The sequence below is a fragment of the Coturnix japonica genome, chromosome 7 (assembly GCF_001577835.2).
Source record: "Coturnix japonica isolate 7356 chromosome 7, Coturnix japonica 2.1, whole genome shotgun sequence".
Classification (NCBI taxonomy): domain Eukaryota; kingdom Metazoa; phylum Chordata; class Aves; order Galliformes; family Phasianidae; genus Coturnix; species Coturnix japonica.
The window spans coordinates 5,084,902-5,107,247 of record NC_029522.1 but is presented as its reverse complement, the minus strand read 5'-3'; the positions used below and the strand labels follow the sequence as shown (position 1 = coordinate 5,107,247).

Below are 22,346 nucleotides of genomic sequence, written 5' to 3'. Positions count from 1 at the left end.
CTGTTCTTACAAGGAAAACAAGGCTATCTTTACTGTTTTCTACCAATTAAAACTGGAATGAACAAAAAGGATGATTGTGTATTCCAATAACAGAACATTGAGATAGTACAATAAGAACACTGCATTTTCAGACAAGATTTCTGACCTCACTTCAGGACTCACCTTGAAAGGTAGACTCTTCAAATGCTACTACTCACTGCATCTTTAAATGTCTGGGAGACAGCACTCATAACAAGCTAAGGCATGTGTATGTTTTGGAGGTTTAGATAGAGGTGAGAAAAGGAAGTGACAGATCAAAGTGCTAATCAGATCCATTCCCTACTGGATGCAAAGTTTCTCCCTCAAAAATACTGAAGCTGTTTGAGAAGGAGCAAGAAACGCATTCAACATCTGCTTTTAAAATTTGTGCTTTTCTTGGTATCACTGGTCAAAACTATTACCTCTTGCTAAAGGGTCAGATGTGAGAAACTTTGAAATTCTTATTTTAGCTGGACACCTGCTCCCTTTCTCCTTCTTTAAAATACCCTACTTAACTAAATTTTCAGATTGTCACAAGCTACTTCTTTAGTACCATTACAACAATAACAAAGTACAAAAAACATCACATAGCATTTTGAATAATAGCAATATTTCAAGAATCAGTTCAAAAAAAATAAAAATAAAAATAAAAATTGAATAACTGAGGAAGTAGGGGGTCAGGTCAGTATCAGATACCACTCATTCTTTAGAGCCAGAAGCTATATGAGATTTGAATTTCATTACAAAATTCACACCAACTTTAATTAAAACAGAATCAGGTATGACAGAGTTGTACAAATTTTGTCACCTTCCTTACACATGGACTATTTCTTAATTCTTTTTTGGCCTTCGGTGCATTAATATTGACCCAAATTCCACCTACATCCTTCAGCATTCATAAAAATGTAGATTAAGTCTAAAACTTCCTGGCTTAGTCACTGGATGTCACTGTTGCAGCACTAAGAAGTTAGACATGTTATCTAGAAACAAGAGGTAAATTCCACTATTTTTTTCAATATATTTTTTTTTAATTATTTTTTTAAAGGAATTCTTTCCTGTTCAGGATGAAGTTAGTATGACTTTTATTACAGAGACCAGGACATAGGATAAATGCATGCTTTGGGGAAAAACAGACCATTCTTCTAGCTCAGTTTTCATCTGATTTCAGAACTGCTTCTGCTTTAGTGAGAAAACTTGCCCATTCTTTGCTTTTGTTGCTCTGATAAGAGCTTTATTTCTGGATATATTTTATATATACAACAATGCACAATTCTGTTAGCATTTACACACAAACATATATAAAAATATATACAGAAGCATGTGTCAGTAAGAAATCAGCCTTCTTATAGATACTTTTCCAAAACCCCTCAATATTCATTACATCAGCATTCAGGTTATCAGCAGTGGTCATAGCAGTACTCAGCTGTTTCCATCTCTTCTTTAAATTAACCAAAATGAAACCCAGTGGAACCCACATTTAGATAGATGAGCAAGAACAAGCATTATTTCCTGTCTTTGTCTTTTCTATTGATTTCTGTGAAAGTTATGAGCTTGTCTGTACATCCTTTGTCTTAATAAATGATTAACAGAAATGAAAATTATTTTCTCTGTGGTGAATTTTACTGGAAGCCACTGGTTAAAGAGGTTCCTCTGAACAGAACCTAAGTGGTCTTCTATGACATTCTGTTGTTGTTTTTAAATGCAACAGCTTCTCACAACCTGTGAGGCTGAATACTCCCTTTATGATATGGCTGAAAAATAAAGTAGGCATGAGAGATGCTCAGGACTTGACATAAGGAGCAACAACAGGAGTTTCACAATATGCCTTCAGGAAAGTATTTTGAAAGGATGAGTAATTGTAGGAAATGGCAGCGGAGGACACCATGAACAGCTGCCTGCTCAGTGAAGTCTAAGCAGCTAGTAACAATGTATTTGCTACCAAACTTGCCAGATCTGAACCTACTCCTCAGCCCTCTCTGCTGCAATAACAAATATGCTTTCTCCTGCTCATCCTACTTCATATACCATGTCATTATGCCCTTGCCTAGAGCGGCTCTTCAGCATCCTTTCCCTAGTTCATATTTACATGTTCCATCCTCTTGCTCACACCTAGTGACTATTCCAGCTATAAAAAAACAATACAACCAAGAAAGAAACAAACTGAAGGGATGGTAGACAAACAAAAAAAGCATTATGACCAACTCCTATGATGAGGACCTGCACTAATTCCCTAAGTCTGGTCATCAACTTTCCTAACTCACTGGCTTGCAGACAAACCAACCATATACCTGGAGAGAAAAATTTTCCTCAGAAGACTTAAAACCATCTCTTAAAAATGCTGCATACATCTTAACTGTCTTCAGCTGCTTAGAAAACATAGCTGAGCCTAACAAGCTCCTGAGGCGCTGTCACAAGAAGGAAGCAGACTACTGAAAACAGCCAATTCCTCCTGTGAGACAATCCTACTGCATTGCACCTACTTACCAGAGGATTATTGACATGGCAACTGTAACTCCTAGAAGGCAGAGAACAATTGTCTGTCCTGTGCTCATACTCTCCTTGAAGCCAAGGACAATCAGTGTTTCTCAGGTAACAGAACACCAATCCATCTTCAGCAAAGTTCATGCTACCTAGCACTGAGAGCAAAATCACAGTTTCCCAGTATTAATATTTTTGCCAGCAAGTGAAAATAAGTAATATATTAGGAGCAGATTAAACATGGATATGAGGTCTAAATGTCAGTTACTATTCTGAAGAGACAGGTAATGAAAAGAACAATGGATAAAAAATTCCTATGAGATAAACCAAGTATGTAAACAGAAAATCAGAATATTTCCAATGAAAATTTACAAAAAAATAGTTTATAATGCAACCTCACCCATGAGCATCTAGAAATCCACAATATTTCACATCTTCGTATTTTGTTACATACCAGAAGATGAAGTTCAGAGGTGATTCACTAAGTCACAGGCTGGACCAATTAACAGCTTTGCGCAGAAACCATGAAGTACTGGCAGCTTCACAGGATTTCCAGCTGCAGTCAGCAGCTCCATTCTTTGGCAGAGAAGTGACTTCAACTAATATACAGAGTTCAACGCACTTCCTATGAGAAACAGTTCCATGGTGCACCAACAAAAATCAAAAACTTTAAAAAGATCTTTTGCAATATTGCTTGTCTCAAGAGACAGGAAATGGAAAATAAAGCTATTCATGAGAGTTTTCCATTTGGACTTAATTTTTTCAAAATGAAGAGTAAACATCTGGGACGCTGACCAGCCAAAATCTCTTAAGCATGCACTTATCTCAAAAACACATGAGTTGAAATACTGCAAGAAGGAAGTATTTTTACAAAGCAGGACAATATTTCATAGGAATCTAACAAACTGTACTTAATACTGCATTTGTCTTTCATAAAGAAAAGTATATTGATCAGTAACTAGATGAATGAATCAAATGAAAATCTAACCATAAAAATTTTGTAACAGTAATGAATAAACAAATGCCAGCCAGTTCAAGTGAAATATTCACTAATTGAACTAACAGAGGAAAAGTCAGATTAGTAATGTTAGCAAAATGAGTGCCATCTGCTGAAGGTTAACGGAGCGTCATTATATTGACAACAGAACGATGCTGTATCAATAACAAGACAAAATAAGATTTTTTGCAGTACATCCTTTGTAAAACATATATAAACACAGCTGTTCTCAGAGAAGTTCTATTTAAGATGTGGAAATTCATGTGGTTTCTAAAGAAAACATCAAATTGAATTTCTGTAAATTACTAGCTAGTTGAGGAATTGTTATAAATGACAAACATCTCCCACCGAAACACTACATTCACATTAAAAGCTTTTTCATAATCGCTACAAAAGACAATACAAAGTCAAAACCCATCATCACATTTTTGTACACCTCTCCAAACAAAACCTACATGCACTACATTACTTACCCATCAGATTTCCTTTTGGTACTAATTTTGTGAGAATGTAGTGAAACTTGATCAAGAGTTGAAGTCTCCATCCACATTTGCTGAATTAGACCTTTTGAATAAGAAAACTTGTAAAGAAGAAGGATTTTTTATAAAGCTTAGGTGATGTTGGGAAAAGAAGATTAGTATTACTCTGTATTTCTATTTGATCCTCCACAATTTCTTACCAATACCATACAAATCTCTTCTAGATTCTGACAGAAACCTGACAGCTTGTTTGATTTCTTTACAGCATGTGGAAGAGCGGGGGTCATATTTTTTGCTTCTTTATGCTTCAGGGTAAAAAAACAAAAAAACATCCAAAGCCAAGATACTGTAATACGTAGTCAGCTGTAACAAACTGGATGACTATTCTAATGCAAGCATACACATTTATTTCACAGAATAATCTTCATACATTCTATTGCTTGCACTTAGTTTTCAAGCAAGCTCTTAATACAAACTATGTGCAGTAATACAAATAATGAAGCAATTCCTCTCAGTATCTGAACATACACTGAATAAACAGTTCTGATCATGACTAAATAAACTACTGAATCTAGAAAGAATGCCTTACAAGGATAGTCTAAGTCCAATCAGAGACCTGGATTTCCTACCTGAGATAGTAGTAACTATGTGATATGAGGTTAGGAGGGCAGGAAGCCAAATTGTATTGTAATCACACACAAGATCTACAAATCAAGGTTCTTACAAGCTAGTTGCTTTCTTTGCTGTTTCAGCTGCCTATGAATAACCTAAAGAGAAAAAAAATTGCTATCCAGTAAGGCAGTGTCTATTTACAACCATAATATACTTTGAGCAGGCTTTGCCATTCAGTGTTAATACATAGACAATCTTCATGACTGAGTATGTAACCTCAACACTGTGTTTACAAGGATTTACAATCCGCTGTTTCAAAGGAAAATCATAGCAATGACACTGTAAATAAAGCCTATACTCACATCACATAAGTCAAAAATTCAAGTAATAGAGAACTCAAGTAGTTCTCCTGCTCTAGTTCTCATAAGTTAAAAGATACACAGGAGTGAGGTAAGCAAATATTAGGAGATAAAAAGATCTTTTTTTGTGTGCATGTTTCAATTAATATTCAGAGAAAAAAGGCTACATCATACATTTCACTCACAAGCTGTGATTTCTTCTGAGTATGAATGACTTTGTTAACCACCATTTTTAAATGTCTGTTTCTATTCATGCAGCCTTGGTACTTTCAGGTTTCAGTATTGACTGGAAGTGCCAGATAAGCAGTGGGAAGAGCACTGTTCCAAGATACTGAACATGAAGAACTCAACACATTATTATCTAGAAAACTACAGAAACTACAGAACATTCCTTTACTTGGAACAGAAGGATGTCATGGGTCTGCAGACCATGAAGCATTGCAAGGACTGGGTTGCGTTTCCTACATAATCAGGAGAGAAAACTTTTTTAGTACAAATCATTCTCAGAAGCATTTTTTGTGTTCTGCAGAAGGGAATGAAGTGATAGTTATTTGCACCTAAGCACAGGAATCTTGTAACTGCACTACTCTATCCACTTCATTTATCAGGACGACGAACTAGAAAGACTGATAATTCAATCTGAAGCACGCCAAATTGCAAGCTTCCCTCTCATTTTTATTCCTTTAATGATAAACTAGCAAAAGAGAAGTTGAAGCACTGACATATAATCAATAAAAAGAACTTGAATAGGACAGACACAGAATGGTGTTATAATTCTTCAAATGCTGAAGCTACAGATAAGAAAAATGAAGTTTTTTTCAGGACTAGTTCAGATAGGTATTCAAGATGATGTATATTCATTCAAACAGGTCAAGGGTATTCTTTAAAATACAAGGTTCACTTCATTTCTTTTAGCGTGGTTCAGATAAGGTCAAATTTAATGAGAAAAACAAGGCAAAGAATCTTTCTGAGTAATACGTCATTCACGAGGAAAATAATAGTTCATGAATACATGCACAGGAACACCTACAATTTAATTTTTCTTTCCTTCTACACCTCTATTATGACTTTGTTTCTCAACATGAAGCCCAATAGTTTATTCAGTGACACAGGTCTGCATACAATTTATTGTCAGGTTGTGTCAAAATTCTCCAAACAAGAACACAGGCACTGTCATGACTTGTGCTCTGTTGTTTAAAAAAATCTCACTCGCTTTTGAACTGTGCTTTTTGGACACAAACAGCAAGCAGGTGGACAGGCCAGCTGGAATGAAGGAAAAAATAACCCAGAAAAGTTGCAATTGCCCAAAGCAAGAGAAGCACTGATTTAAAGATGGACCCCTACAGAGATTTTTAGATGTATGTTTGGAAATAAAAATATTCATGATAAATTAGGTAACATTTTACCTCTCAGTAAGCATGCCTTTTTTTCCCCCAAAACTAAACTGTCTTTTACTAAACTTAGCCTACGTATCATGTGTATATATGCATCATCTAAGTAAGGTCCTTAGATTTTTACAGGGATTATACACATTTGATTTCCTTATAAAATCTTCCTCAGCTATCTCTTTCACTTACAGGAGACTACAGAAAAATGATTAGCCAAATATCTGCTTTAATAATGGGCTACCAGTTTTTTTCTGCTTATGGAATTAAGGAGGCAATGACTAATCAATTACATATTTGATTTGCCTGGGTATTGAGCATATCATAGGGCATGTACTTAACAGCAAACTGTTAGTTTGTCGGTGACTGATACCTGCCGTCTGGTGGAAAACACTATACTTCACAATATTTAATTTGATTACCTGCTAATTATTTTGGAGAAGCATTTGTGACTTTGCTGGTAGTTTTCACTGAGAGATAAAGTGGAAAAAAGTGTATTTTTTCCCTTCATCAGTGCATACTAACCTACTTTCCATGCCTCTGGAAACAAAGAAAGGCAGTGCAGCTCTGAAGAAGGCAGCCTCACTGTACAGAGAACAATCAGCTTGGAATTTTCTTTCTAGCTTGCAAAAGGACATTTTTCCTTACGTTAATACTTTCAAAGTGTCAAGGAAAAAAAACAAAAACAAAAAAACACCTGCCTAGCTTTTATTTCAAAATCGACTTGAAAATAGAGTCTAATCAGTGTAGCTTTATCATTACAGCAATGAAACCCTGCTCTGTTAGAAGATATGCAACTCAGGTTTAAGAGGCAGTACAGGTTACTTAAGTGTAGGATAAATACAGGACCAGGACAGAAGTTGTAACTTAATTACTCAGTGTCCATCTGATACACACAGAGTTTAGATACTTTTACTTCCCAAAAGATTTTTACAAAAAAAACAAACCACCCGATTTGTTTTAAAATGTATCTCAACTGTGACAAAGCAAGCATTTCCTATGCGTGGTACTCTTCTACAGCTACAGAAAAAACAGTCACTTGTCCACAGAATACATATTTTTTTGGTAAAGTATATATAATACAAAAGAACCGCACCAAAACTCTAGTGTTACACTAGGTACCTGTGAGAGCATCTCTTTTCCTCCAAAATAAGAGGAGTTGCAGTGGAATGCAGTGGAACTCTGAATATTTACCACCTCACAAGCATGGGGAAACTTCAGCACCCGGCCAATCTCTGCAGCTGCCTGGCTCTAGCAGATTTTAGGTCCACTACACTGAAAAGTAGATCAGTCACTAGGGGTGTGAAGATAGGTATGCCCCAGTTTTGGCCTATTTCAGCGCATAGTTAGTATTCTATGCAAGTCACTAACATCAGGATTTTATAGTATTTGCTTAATAAGTGTTTTTTGTGTTGTTGATGTTTGTTGTTTTTTTTATCCTTACATGCAGTATCTTCTTGGAACCACACATACTAATACTAAACATACTATTGAAGTGTTTCCGTAAACTGTGCCAAAGAGAAACCTGTGAGGTAAAGCTAGTTGTGAAAATAAAGTCTTCTAAGAAAAAATAATAAAAATCAGAAAAGAAAATAAAGAATTAAACAATGATATCAGGAAAGTATAAAGTAAAGCACCACTGAGGAATTAAGAAGTTAACCTATCATTATTATTTGATTCTGTGAAAGTTTAGCATAGTTCTACTTTGCATGAACAAGACCTAAAAGTTAACAATTGCACCACAGACAATCAGTATGTAATACGAAAAGTCAGTCATTAAGAAGCAATTTTGCACATAGACAATATGTAGTACAAATGGAAGCTGTCTTCAGCAAAGCTGGTCAGTTTTCACCAGGCAGAGGGAGAACACACCCACTGCTTCCTGCATGCCTAGTAAGAGCAGCATGACAACCAAGGAATTCGATAATGCCTGTGCAACAAAGGGCTGAAGCAAATGAAAAGAGACACTGATACTGACACAGGACTGAACAACTATAGAATTCTACACATTTTTTCAGCGGAGTAATACATTGTTAACTTCCACAAACTCCACCAGACTGCACAAAACATAAGCATTCTATTTCAGCAATGCCGAGCAGAGAGCCAAGTCCACACTCCCTAATTGCCTGTGGAAACTCCTTCTTTGGAGATACTCAACACTCACCCAGACATTTCCCTTTGTAATCTACTGTACGGAACCTGTTTTAAGAGTGGGGATTGGAACTGGTGTTATCTAGAGATCCCTTCCAATCCCTGTGGTTCTGTGATTGTATGATACTTGAACAGTGTTCTAACACAGCTGGCTATTTATGCAGAACCACATTCTCAACACACAACCATTAAACTGAATCAGTACTATTGAATCATCAATTCTGAGACATTTAATGAGAGGATCAGACTATTTTACGACCAAGACCCCAAGATATTTGCCTCACTCCTGCACTACCATACAGGCTTCAAAACCTAGGTCAGATCAGACACAGGCTCCCCAGTCAGACTTGTCCTACTCTATTTAAAACAATATCTGTTCTGAACCAGGTATCAGAGAGTTTGATGAAAAACAGTATTTCTGGTTTCAATTTAGGAAGTGTCATAAAGTCTTGCTGGTGACTAACTGCTCTTTTTGGTCTCGGTGCCAGAGGGATGATTTAGCTGTCGCATTGCCATGTGCCCTCAAGCCACAAAATCCGCTGCATCAGACTTTGTATTCATCCCATAAAAAATTAGAAAGGCACACTGAGTAACAGATGTTAATTCTTCTTGTAGAGGTTAGGGAATATTTACCAGCTCACGTGTTTTTATGGTTCTTCCTTTATCCGTTCTTTGTAACTGTTTTCCAAACCTGACATTTTGACAGAAGTTCAAATAACATTTATATTTAAACCTTTTATCCAAAGAACAAATAAAGCTCTACACAGTAACAAACAGCAGCACAAAGTAATCTCTCTCTAAAATAAATCATCTGTTATATATGCTGCAGGAAATACCTATTATGTCTTAATATCTCATGCTATAAAACAAGAAGTTCTGCTGTGATGTTTTCTCATATTTCCTGGCATTAATCTTGCTCATATTAAAAAGTATAATTGTTTTTACAGTTTGACAGCTTCCCTAACTACCAACTACAGCATTTAACTGTGAAGAGTAAACTCTTCTTTCCTCTTATCCATTCAAGATAAAGACATGGAAAAAAAACAAACAAACAAAAAAAACCCTTATAGTTTACGTTCCCCACATACACAAATAAAACTAGCAACACACATGAAAAAAATCACGTGGTTGAATCAAGAGACCAAGGAAATCCAGATCTTTTTAAGAAAATTGAAGAATAGATAATACAGTATGTTAAACCAGTTTAACAGCAGCACATTAGGGAGCAAGCAACACAGTAGCAGCTGTCATTGGATTAGTAAGTAAAATTGAAACCAGTGGGCTTAGAAAACAATGGGGTTACAGTAGTTTTGAAGGGTGTTGCAGTATAATTTTTACATTATGCTTGAGTAATTCTAAATGTCAAGTCAATAATTTTTCAACAAGCTGACAAAAACACATTGAAAGTAACATATGAAGTGAAGTTCATAAACCTTACAGACAATAACAAGCCTAAAAATATTATCCGGAATATTTGGAACTGGAATTAAAGTAGCTCTTCAGGAGAGAAAATTATGGCAGAAACACAAAGAGTTTCTTCCAGCCCACATCAACAGGACATATTTTTTGCACAGTCTGTCTTTTATCATTATTATTTGATAGATCTTAGCTGCAAAATGCCAGCTTGCAGAGTTTAATCTGCATTTCAGATTGTGTGCCTAGAATGTAATTTTCTTATTAAAATGTAATTAATGCTGGTAACGTCAGGATTTACTTACTGTTTCACTGGATCTCCAGAGCAAAGTAATGAGTTTGAATTACATGTAAAGCCCTTGATACCTGCAAAAGTGATAAACTATCAGTTAATTCAAGCCTTTTCCCTTTTCCTTCTCTATTTTTTCCCCCCAATTTAATCAGCCTTCCTTTATTGTCCATATGTCATGGATCATTTTAAGTAATGCTAGCTTTTTATTTACCCAAATTACATTGGAAAATAATGCTAATTCATAACAAGAAAACTTGTTCAAGAATGGAAACTTCCATTCCCAGAAATCTTAAGTACTTTAAGAAATAACACACACAAACCTTCTAAAATACATGAATAGTCAGTTATACAGTTTCCATACAATGTTCATTTCAGCATATGATTTAAAGAGAGATTATAAATTGTTACAGAGTATGCCTTAGAGCTGTGAGCATTTCATTTCAATACTACCATGAGTTTGACAAGTAACATGACATACCACCTAAACTGTATTTATAAATAGAAAAAAACAAAAACAAAAAAAAACAAAAAAACAGCACAAATTATAGTGCAGAGATGGCAGGAAGATTCCCTTCAAACACCTCTCCCAACTCAGAAATGGTACTGTGCCATGTGTGTCAGAAGGTAAGTAAAAGTTCTTCAAATACTTTAAATAAAAGTGAAAAAAGTAAGCACTGATACAGGAAACTACAATTGAGATGCGCATAACTGGGCTGAGAAAATGTTTTGAGTGACTCCTATCATTTAAAGCCTTCAAGAAAGTGGTCCCCCAAACCTACATGTATGTGTCATATAGAAAGCTTAGAAAGCACATTAGCAAACCGTGGTTCTTAGTATTCTACAGTATTGAGCAAAATACAAAGCACATTACTCAAGGTTTATTCTTTTAGCTTTCCAATCTGAAGAAAAAGCAATGCGAATAATAGCAACACTTCCACAGTTAACTTGTATTTTCAGCTGTACCATATTTTGATTTTTTTAAGCTTCAGAACATCTTTTTCCAAAAGAAGTGAAAGACGCAGAACATCAAACCAAGTTACTACTCAAATTTTCAAAAGCTGTAGAAACCTGCATGTTATTTAAAGCAATGAGATGACATCAGTAGACAGAAAATGCCAAGAGGGACTGCCTGCTTCAAAAACATGGAGATAGTGGAAAAAATCCTCCCTGGAGTTTTATTCCTCCTCATCTTTTGTTTTTGTTTGTTTGTTCCCTTCTTTTTTATTTATTTATTTTTTAAATGGATCGTATCAACAATGTGATAATCTCACATTCCCATTCCACTGTCATTACATTCACTAAAACAACACTGCCATTATTGCTGAAGTCACTTAATTTCCTCTCCAGCAGATAATATACACAAATGTGTAATAATATTATATTGTCTGTCTTAACTTCCTGCTATAACAAAATAATCAAAAGGGAGGTGATAAAACATTACAGATGCATGTGAAAAATCCTTACTGATGGACGAGCAAGTGAGCAAAATTTAACCCTGCAAAATATAAGGATATGGCTTTATCTAGAGCAACCTGCCAAATCTTCAATCTCACTGTTTCCTGAGCAAAAAAACTAAAAAATTGGCTTTGCACCATGAAACCAATAAAAGCTTTCCTCACCTACATGGAATAGAAGAGTGAGCTCTCAAATCCCATTAAACTATAGCTTTCATAGATTACATTCCAGACCCAGGCTTGAAGCTAAATGACCTCCCACTGTTAAAAGGCTTTATGAATTCTTTCATTTTGTTTACTTAAAAAAACCTGACATGCTTAAATTATCCAGAGTGTATTTCCTCTACTTTGAAATCAAACTACGCATTACATATTTCATTTCCTCTTCAGCCCTCCAAGGAAAAATCCAAAAGGTTGCTTCATGACTAATAGATGTTAGCAGACAAATAAACCATTTTGACCATCTAATTAGACCTTTTATGTGGTTCCAACCATAGAATTCTTTAACTCTCTCACTCAATTCAATTACTGGCCATATGATATTTAAATTCTGATTTGATTTACAGATATAAAAACCACAAAGAGTGTATGTACAGCATGCTGTCACAAATACATCTGGTGGTTAATTATCCTCAGCATGTGGATCTTGTTTCTAAAAAGAATATACTATCCTTGGTTCCCAAAAAGGTAGCTGTGTTATTCATTCAGCTAAAATGTATTTCTTCCTTATTTTTATTACAATTAACATTATATAATTACAATTAACAATTAACTGACACAACTTCCACTGAAAATAGAATGAGATACTTTATGTGTCTCATCTTTTCTTCTCTACTCACTCCACAGCCAATAACTGGCTAATAACACAAGCTCACAGGAGTACCACAAGTGGAGCTACTAGTACTATCAGAAATCATTTTTCAAGCTCTTCTAACCAAACTATGCTGAACAAAGTCAAAAATATGCTTAAAAAAAAAGTTGCATCTAGGACTTCCTTCTGCATTTTTATATGCATGACTAAGGAAAAAGCCTTCAGATGTCAACTGCTAAAGTAGCAGAATTGCCTGAACCTGGTATATGGGACAAATTCAATTTACTCCAGCCCCAAAATTATATTCAGTGAATGGTAGTTCAATGACAGAGTGTATTTCCCCATTATTAATGGATAAGATGAGGCTGATAGGACACAATAAAAAAGACTGTAATTTTTTCATATACATTCTATCTGGGTTGAAGTAAAATACTGAAGAGAAACTAAGCAATTACAGAAAGTGAAAAGAGAAGTATATTCATGTCTTTACAAGTTTCCATTTGGATGTAGACTCCATAGAAACACAGGAAAGACAGACTAAAATAATTATAATGTCAGAGCCATTATAGATTCCTCAGAATAAATCTTAAGTCATAAGACTGCTGTATTAGAAGATACTGAACACAGTATTTTGTAAACATTCTGATTTCAAACACTACACTATATCTCAATACACATACAGTTAAACAGCTTAACAAAAAAAGGAAATACAGCTCTTAAAAAAAAATTAGAAGAAATGTCAAAGGAATTTAAAAGCTTTGTACAACTGCTATATATCATAATGTTATTAACATTGTTCTTGGAAAAAGTAATCTCTCCTTAACTTCTCTCTCTTCAAGAGTCTTAAATCTTGCCTAGAAAAAGATAAACAAGCATCAAAGTCATCAAAAGATGTGAATTTTGTAAAAAAAAAAAAACAAAAACATTATTAAAATGTGGATTTACTTAACAAACGGAGATAATCTATCATGAAACAGCCTTTGATCAAAAAAGACCTTCTTATTAAAGTTTAACATTTTATTGAGAATATACCCATGATAAGAATTTATATCACTTAAGAATTAAAGCAGAAGGTATCCATTTGAAGCAGCAGCAATATAATTAAGTCTATGAGATTTGCTGACCCACATCACAGATTTGAATACACTTCCTTTAAATACCTGTAGGTGGCGATGAAACACAACTGTTTCTTTAGAAAATGACAAAGTAATTCTGCAACAAAGCAACAAAGTTAAGCAGACCTGATGTGAGGAAAGTAGCAGATGTGACGAACAGCTGACTCAGCAATCAAATTCAAGTTTATTCTTGGTGCTATCTTTCCTCAGGTGTTCGTTGCAATGCCATGCCTTACAGCTCCATTTCCAAGACTTATAGTGCAAATTAACAGGGTAATTTGAAATTGTTTTAAAAGCTCGATAACAAAAAGATAAACTGAAAATTTAGCTGTCATAGATATGACACAATCATAAAACCATAGAAATTCATGAGTTTGAAGTACCTTTAAAGGTCATGTAGCCCAACTCCCCAAAACAGGGAAAACTACAGGAAAACTACAGCTAAATCAGAGTGCTCAGAACCCCATACACAGTATGACCTTGACTATCTCCAAGAATGTGGCATCCACCACTTCTCTTCGCAACATCTTCCAGTGCCTCACCACCCCTATGGTAAAAAAAAAAAAAAAAAAAAAAAAAAAATTACATTCAGTCTAAGTCTCCCCTCTTTTCATTTAAAACCATTGAAACCTGCATCAAAAGAAGCATGGCCATCAGGTTAAGAGAGGTGATTCTGCTTCTCTGCTCTGGTGAGGCCTCACCTGGACTACTACATCCAGATGTGGAATCCCTGGTACAGGAGAGACGTAGGCCAGCTGGAGCGTGTCCAAAGGAGGACATCCTGATCAACACAAATTTCACCTCTGAGTATAAACTACGACAATGTAGCTACTAATAATAGCTCTCAGGGCCCTCAGCCCAGATCACTGGAATAAAACAGTGCTAACTTACTTCTCCATAAACATAATGCAAAGAACAAAATCTGTGCCAGGGATTATTAACATACAGTAACATATTAATCAATTGCACATGAGTCCTTACTTTCTGGATTCAGAATCAACATAAAATAATTCCATGGTAGGACTATTTACAGAAAACATTCTGAAACATTCACAATTATGTGTATACTGTATGGAAAACATCATAGTTTGAGCTATTTCCTGTAATAATAACACTTGACATCTAATTTCCAAGCTGAATTCAGCCTTTGAAAGTCATTAAACATAAGAAAAATATTTTAAGGAAGAAAATAAATAACTGTTATTAACAGCACTACAGTTTTTCTACAAGAAACAGCGTGAAATTATATTTGTGAACTTGGTACAGCCATGTAGTAGGATATAAATCACTGCATCTACATTTTTTGATGGTAATAGAACATAGCAAGTTTGAAATTGCGTGAACAACTCTCCTTGAGTGTTAGGAAATCTTTACTTCAGTCTGCACAGCTTTACTTGCATCAAATTGAATTAATGTCATTATATTTCTCAATATGCCCCATTTCTCCCTTGCTATTTTATTTAAATGGTATATTCTAAAAACCAGTGTAAATAGCCAGGCAAGTCTGGTCATCTCTAAAAGCCAGCTGTATGAAAATGAGACCAATATAAATCAGTTTGTCTCTTCTGTTATGCATGGAAATTAATGAAAATCAATGTTAATTTATATAGGTTGGAAATGTGGTTCAATAACGCCTTTTATCACTTGAAAATATAAACCAGCTCTGAGCTGACAGCTACATGTTCCCTAAGTGGCCAAGTGCAAAAACTGGCCCTAAAACTAAGAACAGTATCTCAAAACAAACAAACAACAATGCAACACCAACAGCTATTAGATGGAATGAACAACAGAAGAGGCCCCAAACCACTAAACCTCAGAACACTTGACAATCTGTAATAGCTACGTACCTCCCCAGGGTTCCAAAGTGCATCTTGAGAGATTTAGGGTAAACTTCATTACTGGCTTACTTAGCTGTTTATAAACTATCCTTTTCCTGACTCCTACTTCAAGTATCACACTTTAAATAAACCTCTATTCCTTGTTTAGCCCATTCTTAGCATCCTAGTTATCTTGAACAGGGCGCCCCTTTTTGCACTTCTCAATATATTTTGGGGTGGGAGAAGAAAACACCTGGACTATACATAGCCATTCATCTGAGCAGCTGGGGAGAAACAAGGAAGTAACTACAACCAAGTAACAGCACCGAAGCGGAAACTTACCTAATCTCCCACTGCTTTTTTCCAATTATAGAAGAACTAGCATTCCCATTTGTCAAATTCCCACAGCAAGACAGCTCAGATATATTATTTCATTTACTACCTTCTTTTTCAACGTACCTTAAAACTGTTTTGCACCGGAAAGTATTGAGGTAAATTATCAATCCTACTGTATGCTGCGCATAGGTCAGAGCCTGGATTTTAAGCCTGGCTCTTCATGTTGTCAAAAAACAAAGTCAAGATCACAGTTTTGTTGACACAGGGCTTCAAAATTTCTCAGAACCAATCGCATACTGCTGCTGGGAAATCAACACTGCTACAGTGCTGTGACTATACCAGTTTCCATTCACTGCTCAAGACCCTGGTCCATAAACTGACTTATCTCAACCTAAACCCCACCACACCATTACGGAACTTTTGCCTAGTGTTTTTGCCCAGAGCTGTGCCTAACCCTGGTTACCTTCTCTTGAACTAATCAAACCCATCTAAGCTTACTCAGTTTCCCAGTCTGATCTCAGACCTGCTTCATTACACAGACTTGCCCAATGATCTGGACTCTCATCTGACTGGTTGCCATCCCCAGACCTGCCACGCTCACCTTGCTCACACCGCAGGACATGACACTTTTTGGTTGAGGCACCATTATTTCAGTCTGAACAAGGTTTATCTTCCTTTGTGCAACTATCTACTCTTTTTTCATTCCAATGCCTTAATGTATTTTTTTCTTCCAGGGGATATTGTAATGCACAGCTAAAATATATCTTACAGGCCACTTCATTTCCAAAAGACGGACCTGCTCTCTCCCTGCCTCCTCCCTTTCTTCTTCTCCTCCCAGCCATCACACCCTTATTTTACATCAACTCATCTGCTCCTTTGGCTTTCGTGCTCCATTCAACAACACTCAGCAAAGGGATTCACAAGTTTGTTCATGGAAAAGGGAGGTGAACACTTATCCAGACAACTGCATGAGGGAAGAAAGGAGAAGAGCAGAACAGGCTCTCCCTTTCTAAGTGAGACTGAGTTGCGGTATCAGCTCCAACACAACAGCAACTTTTCCTTTGGTTACCTTATTTCACAATGCACTGTGGCTCTCCTTTTAACTTCAGTTAAATATATAATTTCCAACCTTGCAAATCCTCAGCAACCACTATAAAAAAATTTGAAAGGCACTAAAAAAAAATAATCTTATTTTACATCTAATTACAGTTGAAACACACATCGTTGTCCTCCTACAAGCAGTGCAAAAGCTAAAGTTAACGCTTCACTGAGTGCAAAGCTGACAACATATTAAATGTCTATTTGACCCTTTAGTCTGCTAATGTTATCAGTGATGAATAACTAAAACACTGAGCTCCACAGCTCCATTTGTTGATAGAGCTACAAGCTGAAACGCCTCAGATGACTGCTTTCAAACTACACCTTAGGGAAACTTACCAGATGTTTACACAAATAGTTCCTTATGTAATCAATTAGGTATAACTACAGAAGACACATACCTCAAATTTATCTAAAGAAAACTACAGAAGATACACACAGGGTCCCTCCACCTCACTGTTGTGTTTGCTTGTTGCACATCACATATCCCCAGCTGAGTTTCTCTTATTCCTCCTCTTGAAGTAGAACTGAAGTACTCTGTAAATTTAGCTGACTGCCTTTTCAGCTCCCTCGGACAATACAAAGCAGTGAGGATAAATACACAGCACCCCATAAAAGCATACAGCATGGGAGCATTCAGCCGGACAAAGCAAGTCAGATTGGCTTAAAACATGAAGGAAACACAGCCTCAAGCCAACAATGCAATTTCAGACACAAAAATACCTGGGATGCCTACCTGGTGGGTCCTGAATGCAGTCATGTTAATCTTGTTAAAACACCTGTTTCAAAGACTGCTCTTGACTTATTTTTGCCTCCTCTCTAAGCTGCAATTCTCCCTTAAAATGTATTTATCATATAATTCTATTTCTTCTTAGATTTTTGATTGTCTTCTTAGGACAATCAATACTTTCCCCAAACACATATTGGTTGGTTTTGCCCTAGCATACGTACCAATGAAGGATTGTTTGTTACTGTTCAGAAAAAAAAATATATATATATATATATATATATGATATGGGTCCTCCCAATTCCTATTTTGCTGAGGAAAAAAAAAAAAAAGTCATGCCAATGTTTCAGCTTGGCCTGTCACAGTTCATTGAATTTGAAGTACAAGCAGCATGTCAGTAGTAGTAAGCCTGGCAGAGACTCCAGTCAGTCACAGATGGAAGGTCAAAGCTGGTGGCCTAGATGGCAGCTTTATGTAAAGCAATTGAAAAAGAAGGGTAATGAGTGAAACAATTACTATATTGTAGAACAGTAGAAATGGGGTCTGAACTATATTAAACACAAACATTACTCATACTAATTATTTAGATCTACATAAATGCTTCTCTCGATGCAGCCCAGGATACAGTTGGCTTACTGGGCTGCAAGGGTATGTTGCTGTCTACTGTGTATCCTACCATCCACCAGCACCATGTATCAAGGGATACACATAAAGGCCAGATATTTTGGGGTTAAAAGCACACCACTTAGGTTGGGGAACACCAAAACAGGTTTATGAAAATCAAGGCATGAAAAAAATCACGCCTACTTTTCAGAACGCAAGATTTGAAAATAAATTCTTTACTAAGTTTAACTACTCTAGTAACCAGCTGTGGAACAAAAATGGCACAGTTCAACACAGAATTATTTAGCCAAATACAAACATTATGTATATTCATACAGGCTCAAGGTAGGAGGATTTAACACTATGTAATATGCTACTCTCAGACTGATGTTAGGAGTCTCTTCACAAACCATGAGACACAGGTCGCAATACCTGAAATGGCAAAGCTTTATCATTGCAATTTATCATTGCAGCTAAAGAAAACACCATCAAGGGTGACAGATGCAGAGGATCAGCCAAAAGAGACCCAGCAATTGATACAATTTTCTTATTATTTCTTTTATTTTTACTTTATTTATTTATAATCAGCATAGAGAAATGTATACTGTTTCTGCTGCTTGTTCTTTTCCTAGAGAGGCAGGTGAAACAAAGTTAAAAACACCATGCAATACTTATAGTTTAATAACTCTGCCTAGAAGATTCTGCTAGAAATATAGCTGCCTGTTCATTGCAGGGGAGTTGTTCTAAATGGCCTTCAGAGGTCCCTTCCAACTCTAAGGATTTTATGATTCTACAAGATCTATACAACTTAACTATCAAATTCCATCATAGCATTTAGTAGAAGCTGGTAGAAGATGGAAGCTGTGCTTCCATCAGTCTGCCTTTCCACCTTAATTAAGTACAAAATAAAAGACAAAGTTTAAAAGCTGTGACATTCACAGGCTAGCCTGGAAGGGAAAGGGCTTCCATCCTACCTCAGCATCTACTGGAGCCACAGAAATGAATCTTGAACCTTGTAACGCATATCAAAAATCCACAGACGTTTCACTACCAGTCTCGCAATTAGTTAAGTCCTCTCCTCCTGCTGTTCCATTACGATGCTTACCCATATCTGAGCAGAGTTTTCCTTAATGCTTTTAGTACTAATATCTTGGTCACATGGTCTAGATAACAAAATACTTCCCCCTCATAAAACTACTTATGAAGCGGCACCTGAGAACATCATTAAAGGTTTCAGCTACTCTGCCACCTGCCATTAGCCCAGACTGAGATCAGAACATTATTGCATTTACCAACACAGAATTTTATTTATACTCAACAAAAGCTCTTCTCAATATATTTAAAATTGTTTTCATATCCATCCCATTTATTATTATTCTTTTATTGTTTTTTTCCCCATAATTCACTAAATTTTAAAAGGCGTTTACATGTTCAAAGCAGGCCCAGTGAAAATAAAAGCATTTGTTCTTTAGGAATTAAGACAGTTTACATATATAGCAAACAACTGCTGCCACTCTAGTTTATTCACAATATGCCACCATGACATCTAGAGATACACAAAGCAGATCTGTCTGACCTTTACCATCCTTTGTCTCTCCCACAGCACCTATTTCCTAGTTGTGATATCCAAAGAGCACTTTGTGATGCTGGAGCTCCTGTTTACACCCCCTTCCCTCAAGAAGACAAGTCACTTCCACAAGATACAACACAACCAACAAGTTTCTGAAATCACTTCATTCATAATTTCCTCCCAACGTTACAGAATCATGTTTCCTTGCCAGAAAACAGCATCAGCTATACTTCTGAATTACTTAAGAACTTGTTTACGTACGACACTTACCAGTTAAGTCACAACAGGCAGCCAGCAGACCATTGTGGGGGTACAGCAGGTTAAACCTAGTGCTCCCAGCATTTCACACAGCTCTCATTTCTCACCTGAACACCACACACAGGTGGCTCCTCAACTTCCTTCTGCAGGCCAGCTGCTCCATTCTCTATATTACAGAAAAAGCTTCTCCTCCATGTGCTGAGTGCAAAACAGGGCTGTTCCTCTGCAGGCAATCTGTAGAAAAGTAGTTTAATAAACACAAAAACAGTAATAAAACAAAAACTTAACACAAATTCAGATATGCAGGTATGCTACTGATTTTACTTTATAAAAGCAGGACAGAGCACTGTGCTATTTGCAGATTCTCCCACAACTTCTGCACCACCTTAACCTGAGAGGAGGACCAACTATAGAGCCTGAAAAAAAAATTCTCACATTTAAATAAACAAGTGACTACCTTTGTGTCTGCAAGAGAAAATGAAAGCAGAAGCACACTGCTCATTTTGATGAAAAACCTGAAGAAAATTACAAGAAACAAGGAGCCTACATAAGATTTTTGAACTATGTATAAGGGCAGCATATAGAGTAAGGCAGGCTCAGCAAGTGCCTGAGCATTTTGAGTGGGAAGCCTTAAGGTACCTCAGATAGGGCAGGAGAAATATTTGGGTGGGAAGCCTTGGTTTACCTCAGTAGGGACAGCAGAACAGCTCAAGTGAAGCCCTGAGGTACGTCAGCATGGAAAACAGAAAGGTTTGGGCAGGAAGCCCTGACTTCCCTCAGCAGGGACAGCAGGAGCATTTGGGCAGGAATCCCTGAGGCACTGCTGTGCAGACAGCAGAATGTTCTGAGCAGGAGGTGCTACCTCCGCATCTAGGAGGGAAACAGTGGGTTATCTGAGGACAGTAGGAGCATTTGGGTGACAGCTGGTGCATAATTGATATAGAGTAGACAAGCTCATTTACTGGTAAAAATTACAGTAAGAATTATTTGAGAAGTCTAAGGAATCATCTGGGTGAACAACTAACCTTAGAAAGCAGAAAGAATAGGTGCAAAAGCCAGAAAAAAAACACAGCATGAGGGGGAGACTGCCTTCAGTCCCAGACCTCTGCTCTCAGCTTTTTATCTAGCCAGAAGACAATGTACTGTCCTAGGGACTCCAAAGCTGTTCCTAAGAGTAAGGGGAATAGAAAGTACTGGAAAAAAAAAAAAAAAAGACAAGTATATTAAAGGCAACAACTGTACTATTCAGAAAAGATGAAGTCAAAGCATTTGTGCAACTAATGCAGCAGTAAAAATAGATTCCCAATTTATTTATAGCACTTAATACTCACTTTTCAATTTAGCAATAACCACTAATCCTCTGCTTATGGACTCCATACAGCTCTGCCTCATAAAGAATAAATTCAGAGTTAGTATTTATTTGCCATCACATGACACATATGAAGTATATAACTGCATTCTTCATGAAGCCTGCATTTCACATAAAACTACAGCTCTCAGACCCGTAGTCTCCATAAATCAGATTCTGAAAAACATAAAATGTATCCATTCGTACTATTCCCAGTATTAAATACTATATTATCATACCAGTAAACACCTACAACTCCACATTATTCTTGTCCACATGAAGTAGACATATACCTATTTCAGTAGTGTAAAGGGCAGCTACTATAGTAACTTAGCCATGGCGTAAGGCATTTTTCTACTTAATACTGATCGCTGAAAATGAAATCGCCAATCAGTTTTTATAGCTAATTTAAACCTCCTGATGTGTTTGAATGTCATTTTCTTGTTTTCTTATATGATACGGAGAGGATTAGTAATCTCCTCTGAAGAAGCTAGGGAATTACCAATGGTTTATTTTCCCTGAATTCAACTTAGATTCTTAGTATGCTCACTTATGCTTGTTAGGAACTGGGGGTATCTGGAGAGCTATAAAATGAATCCCAAAATGACCTTGTAACAGCAAAGCTGTGTATGCTAGCCTTCAGCATTATAGCTGCAGCACAGCAGGTTTTCTGCTTCTATTAAAAACATGACATATCACAGTGATAAACTGTTTAAAAAAGCAGTAAACTCAAAAAGCAGCATACCTAATTTCCAAGCCGAAAATCCACATTGCTCCATGGTAACAAAACATGTCTTCATGTTAATAGCTTGGTAGAAAACTTCTGGGGAAATAGAAGTAAAAGATGACTGCTGTGCAACTCAGGCTCACTGTAAAATTTAAGAGCCACCTTATTTGCTAATAAAGTTTCAGTAATGCCGTCTTGAAAAGCCCCAGGATAAAAGACTTTTTTTTAATGTATTTTTTTTTAAGTGCAGAGCTTACCATGATGATTAGATTAGAGTATAAAGGGAAATAAATATGTT

At 36.4% G+C, this 22,346-nt stretch overlaps 1 protein-coding gene across 1 annotated transcript in view; it reads right to left on the bottom strand.

Moving 5' to 3' along the window:
- TFPI (tissue factor pathway inhibitor) overlaps nucleotides 1–22,134 on the bottom strand; it is a 50,603-nt gene extending 28,469 nt beyond the window's left edge. Inside the window, exons 1-7 of the mRNA XM_015867886.2 lie at nucleotides 22,067–22,134; nucleotides 21,305–21,356; nucleotides 20,081–20,207; nucleotides 10,198–10,258; nucleotides 3,967–4,057; nucleotides 2,951–3,121; nucleotides 2,503–2,654 (exon numbers count right to left, since the gene is read on the bottom strand). The gene's annotated coding sequence lies outside the window, so the exon portion shown is untranslated. The remainder of the gene's footprint in view (nucleotides 1–2,502; nucleotides 2,655–2,950; nucleotides 3,122–3,966; nucleotides 4,058–10,197; nucleotides 10,259–20,080; nucleotides 20,208–21,304; nucleotides 21,357–22,066) is intronic.
- Between the last annotated feature and the right edge of the window lie 212 nt (nucleotides 22,135–22,346).